An 8,234-nucleotide genomic window follows, 5' to 3' on the forward strand; every position below is an offset into this window, starting at 1 on the left:
GACGCTTCAACACACACGTCTGTTCGGGAGGGTGTGTGTAAATCAAAGCTAGTTTCGTGAAATACACTTCAGGTATATAGCTCAAGTCGAGTCTGCGATACGCGGTTACGAATATTAGTATGTATTGGTAGTGAATCTAAAAGGTTATCATGAAAGCAAGTTATCGGAAAGAACACAAATCCAGTACTGTAAAAACTCTCTACAGCTACAGTGGGGAGCCGTTAAGCAGTACGTATAAAAAAACTGTTTATAGAAAAAAAGAGAGAAAAGAGAAACAGAATGTTATAATTCCCTCCGAAACAGAGGAGACAGTGCCTTGAAACTTCCTGGTAGATTAAAACTGTTTGCCGGACCGAGACTCGAACTCGGGACCTTTGCCTTTCGCGGGCAAGTGCTCTACCAACTGAGCTACCCAAGCACGACTCACGCCCCCTCCTCACAGCTCTACTTCCGCCTGTACCTCGTCTCCTACCTTCCAAACTTTACAGAAGCTCTCCTGCCAATCTTGCAGGTCTAGCACTCCCACCGAGCGAGGTGGCGCAGTGGTTAGACACTGGACTCGCATTCGGGAGGACGACGGTTCAATCCCGCGTCTGGCCATCCTGATTTAGGTTTTCCGTGATTTCCCTAAATCACTCCAGGCAAATGCCGGGATGGTTCCTCTGAAAGGGCACGGCCGACTTCCTTCCCTAATCCGATGAGACCGATGACCACGCTGTCTGGTCTCCATCCCCAAACAACCAACCAACCAACCAACTAGCACTCCTGAAAGAAAGGATATTGCGGAGACATGGCTTAGCCACAGCCTGGGGGATGTTTCCAGAATGAGATATTCACTCTGCAGCGGAGTGTGCGCTGATATGAAACTTCCTGTGAGGACAGGGCGTTAGTCGTGCTTGGGTAGCTCAATTGGTAGAGCACTTGCCCACGAAAGGCAAAGGTCCCGAGTTCGAGTCTCGGTCCGGCACACAGTTTTAATCTGCCAGGAAGTTTCATGTCAGCACCACAATCCGCTGCAGAGTGAAAATCTCATTCTGGAGACAGTGCCTTATTTGTCATACACAGCAGAGAAAAAAATATAATTTCCCTCGAAACCAAAGCAAATATGACAACAAATAGCGCTATAAAGAATTGCATTTCATAACGCGCACAATGAAGTGATGTCAAGCTGTCTTACGCCGGCCGCGGTGGTGTAGCGGTTCTAGGCGCTCAGTCCGGAACCGCGGGACTGCTACGGTCGCAGGTTCGAATCCTGCCTCGGGCATGGATGTGTGTGATGTCCTTAGGTTTAAGTAGTTCTAAGTTCTAGGGGACTGATGACCACAGATGTTAAGTCCCATAGTGCTCAGAGCCATTCAAGCTGTCTTACCATTAAGTTACTGGTCGAAGCGGACAGTTAGTGTCGCAAATTCGTCTTGACTCCTACATTTACCTTTGTGTCTGTATTGCACTAAAAATATTTGCACCATAGTGCAAATATCAGGTGTGCGTCTTCTTTTTTTCGGAGGGGGGAGGGGGGAGACAGCTTGTTCGATTCATTCACGATACTTACTGGTCTTCGACCTCAATCTTTTATTCGGTTCTTCTAGGTTCTGTTTTTTCGGCAGCGTTAGTTGTGGGCTAACGGTGATACACAGCAGTGTCAATGGCTCTGAGCACTATGGGACTTAACATCTTTGGTCATCAGTCCCCTAGAACTTAGAACTACTTAAACCTAACTAACCTAAGGACATCACACAACACCCAGTCATCACGAGGCAGAGAAAATCCCTGACCCCGCCGGGAATCGAACCCGGGAACCCAGGCGTGAGCAGTGTCAATTGTTTGCTGATCAGGTGCTGGCCGATATGCACCTCATGTATGTATTCACTGAATGCAATGGAAAAGGAGCACAACGACCATATGCTGGACTGTTACCGCGTCGCTGGCAATCACATCACGGTACTGTTATATGTCTCTCGTCAAGAAATTGTTGCCTTGCTCTGTGTTCTGTGCAGTACGTTTTGGTGATACCATCTTACATGCTTTTTCAGTGTTGTAAAGATATTTTCACAGAAGCAATGGTAACTGCAATGACTCACCGAATAAATCACGATTATACTTTTACCCTGTAACGAATCACCGAAGAGCACGAGTTCCTTATACCAAGATACTCAGAAAATAATTCTGAGGAGCTTCTGAAATTTTGTAAATAGAGTTGGCGTTCAGCCTGTATATTCTTGGCAGGAAGAGGCCAACATGTGGATCGGCCTTGTATGTCCTCTGTGATGATAGTGGAAGATTTTATTTATTTATTGGTTGTTTATTTAGACTGACCTGATTAGTGCCTTATAGCTTTCTTACACCTGATCAGGAACAACACATACCAAAGATATTACAAAAAATTGCCTATAATAATAACAATAACAATAGTAGCTGTCAATAATAATACCGACAATAATAATAACACTGAACTGCACTTAGCTTAGCACATTTGATGCCATGTTTAGTATTATCATAAGCGGAATGGAAAAAGGAAGAGGAGAAGACTGAGATGACAGTGGAAGTGGCTGTCAGGAAATAGCAGAAAATGTGCGGAGAACTCTGCTCACAAGAGGTAGAGATTATTTGTGGGGTACGGGTACTGAAGAGAATGATCTGTAGATATATGGGAGAGATGGCTATTGTGATAGAAGGTATACCATCAGATATATTTTTAGGTTTGGAAGAAATTCAGTTTTTCGGTATTTTCAGAAAGAGTGCTCCAAAGTCGAGTTTCTGATACAGAAAATGATTTAGAGAACGTATCAATGTTACGTGATGGTACAGAGAGAATTTTACTTTGTTGAGAACGAGTATTTCTGTTGTGCTGTTCAGATAGTAACGTAAGAATTGAAGACAAATACGAGGGAGTACAACGACTGACACAGGCTATAGAGGAAAGACAGAGTATGAGTACTCTCTATGTTTAACGACTAAAAATGTGGACAACTAGACAGAGGATTGTTGCGATTTTTTTCTTATGTGGATTCCATTTCTCTTCGAATGTCTTCAGAGTAACCACAGATAGTCAAGCGCAAATTCTATAAAGTTGTGGGCCATAAATAACCTGTAACGTCGCGGCATGTGTCACTGATGTTCACATCCATTGCTTTGTTATGGCGGAATCTACGAGTACTCAGGCATGACAAATTTTGCAAATACTAAAATCTCTCGGGAAACATTAAGGATACTCCGTGCTGTGAAAGCATTGCTGAGTGACACACCGTGCCAGGATTCGGAGAAAATCCGATCCTACCCTCAGGCTGCTGACAAAGGAAAACAGAAACTGTTTTCCAATAATCGTACTGAACCTGGCGCCTATGTAAGCGACTGATCTGTAAGGCACCCCTTATTTGTAGATAAGAGCATATTTTACTTTATTTCTAGTTTTGCGATTTCACGTACGTGAAGTGAGTGCATCAACACTGCTGTTAAGTGCAGAGCAAGGAGCGAGCGGTAGATTCCCTCGCTGGCTAGCAGGGGCGGTTGGCCGTCTAGCGCTTTCAGAGCCAGTGGCATGAGGTGCAGAAATCTCTCGTGACGTCAGCAAAGAGATATGTAGGGAAAGTGCACTTATTCTGGGGCGAATCAAGTAATTGTAATTAATAAATATGTGCTAACAAAAGTTTCCTTTTGTCACCCAGGCATTAGGAGGAGCCTACAGGTCACAAATACTACCTTTCAGTAATTTAACCATGCAAGAAACGTTCATATTAATAAATGAATAAACAGCTTTGGCATAACTGAAGATTTACGATCTTACACGAACTATACTAATTGTGTGCTTAAGTTACAGACCGTGCACCATAGTCGGCAGTCATCGATGGGATGCCTTACGATATAGTCATGTGGTAGACCATGCCCTAGTACCATTATTAGTTAGCTTATAATCAGTCTGAACAAATTAATTTTATGGTGTATCTTGATAAACGCACTATAGTGGCATCCTATGTAGAAATTGTGAGCACAGAAATCTTCTTCCCACTTCATTGCGTAAAACATGTATAGTAGGTATTACACATTCAGTATCCAACGGTGCTGCTATGGGTCTGCAAGCAGACATTAAACTACAAGAGCATCTCCACATAATAGGTAGGAAGAATTCCTATGCGACTGCTCACTAAGTCAGTTCAAGGATGGACTGGCTTATTTATCGCAAAACTCGGGTGAGAGAGCGTGGCCAATTATACTGTGCACCCCTTGTACCACCGTCTACGGACTCACCTGCTAAACTGAGACATTTCTGGAGGTTTAATACGAGTGGGGGATTCTTGCAACGCTCACCAAATTAAACTAAGTAGATGACTTTACGAACTGTAGTTCTGATCAAATAACTGATGCTGTTACAATACATTTCTACTGGTACGGGCAATATACACTGTAAGGTGACAGAATAAATGAAGGTCAATTTCGCACCTTAAATAATAGTTTTAAACATCGTAACGGGAAGGTGAACTTGACACGTAACTTACTTTGGCAGTAATGAGGAGATTTGCCTATACATATGTAATGAAAAGGGATGACACTCAATCGACAGTATTAACACACCACTCCTATATAACGCATGTCAATAAGCAGAAGGTGAAACAAGCAGCAAGAGGAAATGTTTTGTGTAGAAGCCAGCATGGGTAGACGCAGAGGCCGCTCCATGGGAGGCGCCACAAAAAGCTCTTAGGGGCGTCCAGCGGCGGGAGTCAGCAACCACACAGGTGACGTATACTGCAGAGCAAGTAATGGGCCACCAGAAGTAGGGCAGAAAGAAGCTTTAGAAAACAGCATTTCGGAATTCCAAATGGACACGAACAAAACCAGTGACGCAGTTGATCACGTGAACAGTGAATGGTACACATGTGGGTGGGCACGAAACTTCCGATTGGCGGAAACGAACTAGGAAACAGTAAAGTGCCGAGATTTCGACGCAGTTCGATTTTAGGGCCCTTGCGATTGGCAGAGAGAGTTTCGACAAAATAAGAGTAATGCTCCTATTGATAAAAAAAAGCAGTGACGTGGAGAACGAAAGAACCCAGGTGGGGAGAGAGTTCGGCTACGAGGTAGACGAGAGTGAAATTTTTGAGGTCTCTATTCTGAACTGCCGTCAAGTGCAGAATGGGGCACATAAAGCTCTGTACAATGCAGAGGAGAAATCTGAGTGACCATTGTGTTCACTGTGGCTGACATTCAGCTAGTTATAAGCTGAAGCGTCGTTGAGCTTCCACTGTGGAGAAACGGACCAGCCAGTCAATTAATTGTCCTTGCGAGGACTGAGAGGGCATTTTAATATGCACGCTGCTCCAGCCATGTGCGTGGATATCGCCATATTCCAAGACTAGGAATGAGTGCGTATTTTCTCACATAACGAGAAACATAGGGAGAGCTTCTGTTGGAAAAATTAGCAAATACTTAATTAGTTTTTATAGGAATTTCAGAGGACGAGAGTAGCCATGCAGACTACAGCTCATCGCAGCTAAGGTAAATACTGTGCACAGGGGCGTAAACTTGTGGGTTCACCAGGTTGCGTCCACTTTAAACTTGAGCGACCCTGGGTAATCTTTTGCTCAACTGCTCACAAAACTAACCATCCTCTGTAGACTTGATTGTCATCCTAAATAGTACCAAACTTTGAACCGGAATTGGATGATTTATCATAGTACTAGCCAACATCGTGACGTAGTCATAAGACTAATTTTGTAAAGAAACTTCTAGTTAAAATTTACCATTCTTGTGTTTAGAATTATTTCACTTTCTGGGGATGAGATACATTCGTTTGACAATTGCCTTAACATTGTCACAACGTAAAGTGTGTAAATGCGTGTATTTCAGTGATAAGTTTGCATCATTAAATCAAAAGTTATTTACAGCTGACACAGTTGTCGTTCTGACCTCCAAACCTTACAGGATGACGACCCTGCCAGGATGGCAGTTAGTCTGCCTGGGTGGAAATTAGTCGAATTATAAAGGGAAATTAAAAATTTTGAATTAAAGAAAATTGTTTTGGTGACGAGGTTACTCAATGTATGTGTCTGTATAGTGGTCAGAATACAGTAAATATGTGATCTAAAGTGTAGAGAAGTTGTATTAATATACAATGTTTATGTTTGTGTAAAAGTAACTTGTGCATGACGTTGCTGGCGTGCGCGAAGTTATTCACGGCGTTGTTGAGTTGGTTTGAAATTCTACAAACAGAGAGCGGCGTTGCTAATGATGTGTACATAATCTAAGAAACTCTCTATGATACTTTGGAAACGTGTAGGATCATATAACTTATTGTTGACGAGAGCTCAGGCTTGCGCATTTCGAGAAAGGCAGAGGTTAGTTGGACGATCGGAGATGGCAAAAGAGAGAAGGCTATCGATGATCGGAGATGGCAAAGGAACGAAGGCTATCGCAGATAGGGCAAACTGAAAATCTTCACTGGACAGAGATTGAGGTACAACAAAATGTATCAAGTGCGAGTCATGGAACAGAACGTAGTGATAGTGCAGAGGGAATGGTTTTAGTTTCATGATTGGTGCCACAGTCTGAGAATGCACAAAAACAAACAAATGACGGATCTAGTGGGTCAGAAGTAGAATCAGAGGACGAGCAACTTCAGTAACTAAATCATACGGGACAGTTTCCAACAGAAAGAATGTGTGTAAGTGCGTCCGCAGTATGTACGGAAGTCGGTGAGACGCCACAGGAAAGACGCGAACGGCAAAATTTACACCAAACAGTGGCAGGTGACCATGGTGAAGAGTCAGACAGTGTGTTTGCAATGTTGAAGCAACTCACTATTGTCGTAAAGCAAACGAGTGAAACGACAAAAGGAAGGTTAGCAGAGTTGAAAACAGAGACAAATGCTGGCTTAAACAGTCTCAAATTGGAAACCTATGCTGGATTCGAAAAAGTCCGCGAAGATCAGCAAAAACTACGAACGGAAGTTAATGAACAGTTTACTAAAATCAGGAGAGAGGCGAGAGACCGTGCGAGCTTATACCATCTTTAATGGCTGACCAGAAAAAGATGCGTTCTGACGTTGAGCAGGTGCAGGATGCAGTGTCTAATGTTAACCAAAGACCTAATAATTTACCATGTAAGACGTCTGACAAGGCGCAACAAATCGTGGAAGAGTTCAATGTCAGAAAACGTGTCACGCGAGCCGTATTAAAAAGATTCGATACACGCATAGAGAACATCGTCTCGAAAAATCAGAAACAATATGAACAGCTTCGTACAGAACTGAAACAGTGTATCGAGAGCCGTACAATAAGCAGTATTGAGGCAACGGAATTGGTAGTATCATCCGACATAGTGACGGAAAGAAATCAAGAAGTAAGTAAGTCAGTTGTACAATCTTCCGTAGCAGTAGCTGAAACACAAAAAAGTTAGGAGATTCCAGTCGTATATCCACAAGAGGTTGCGTCAATAATTACCGAAACGAAACAGAAGCAAATGGGAAGAGAACAGTTAACACAGGTGAGCGAAGAAGGTAATGTGCGGTCACAACAGACAATGGTGCGGGAAACGGTAAACGCGCGCATTCCAACAGAGCAGCAGCCGACCCACCAAACGTACGCGAGTAACGCGAGAACAGAACAAGTTGCGATGACACATATACCAATTTCTCAATTTCCAAGTTACAGTACAACAAGTTATAGAGCACAAGTCAATATGAATCAAATAGGAAGACGAAACAGTGATCCAGTAACGGGAAATTTAAACGAATCTTTCAGTCCAATACACGAGGAACGATATGGTTTAGATAACTGCACACCACTGCGTAGATATGATGCTAGATGGGACGTAAATCTGTCATCTCAGAACCCAAACATGGTATAACGAACACGAGAAAACATGACAAGTTGAAGGGAACGGATAATGTTTAGAAAACACAAACGCTGTATGGTGGAATAGAAAAATTTGACAATGATCACTTTTTGACAGTCAGAAATTCCAACATCACAAAGAAAGCGGGAACGGCTTACACCCACGCACGTTTATAAATCAATTCCACATCGCTTTACGAGAGAATTGGCCACTTAGACATAAGCTTGACTTCATTTGTGGGCATATGGACGGCGCAATAGGGGAAACCATGCAAGGAGTAGCTGAAAACTGTCAATCATATGAGCAATTTAAATCCGCATTCTTGGAGCGATACTGTTCCACAGAAACCCAAACTAGAATAAAGTATGAGTTGTTACAAATAATGAAGTTAACTATATAATTAAACA

General features: G+C 42.8%; 1 non-coding gene across 1 annotated transcript; it reads right to left on the reverse strand.

Moving 5' to 3' along the window:
* Window positions 1-344: 344 nt before the first annotated feature.
* Window positions 345-419, reverse strand: Trnas-cga. The gene has a single exon. It is a non-coding gene; the product is annotated as a tRNA-Ser (tRNA).
* Window positions 420-8,234: the final 7,815 nt, after the last annotated feature.

This window comes from Schistocerca piceifrons, chromosome 1, assembly GCF_021461385.2.
Source record: "Schistocerca piceifrons isolate TAMUIC-IGC-003096 chromosome 1, iqSchPice1.1, whole genome shotgun sequence".
NCBI lineage: Eukaryota > Metazoa > Arthropoda > Insecta > Orthoptera > Acrididae > Schistocerca > Schistocerca piceifrons.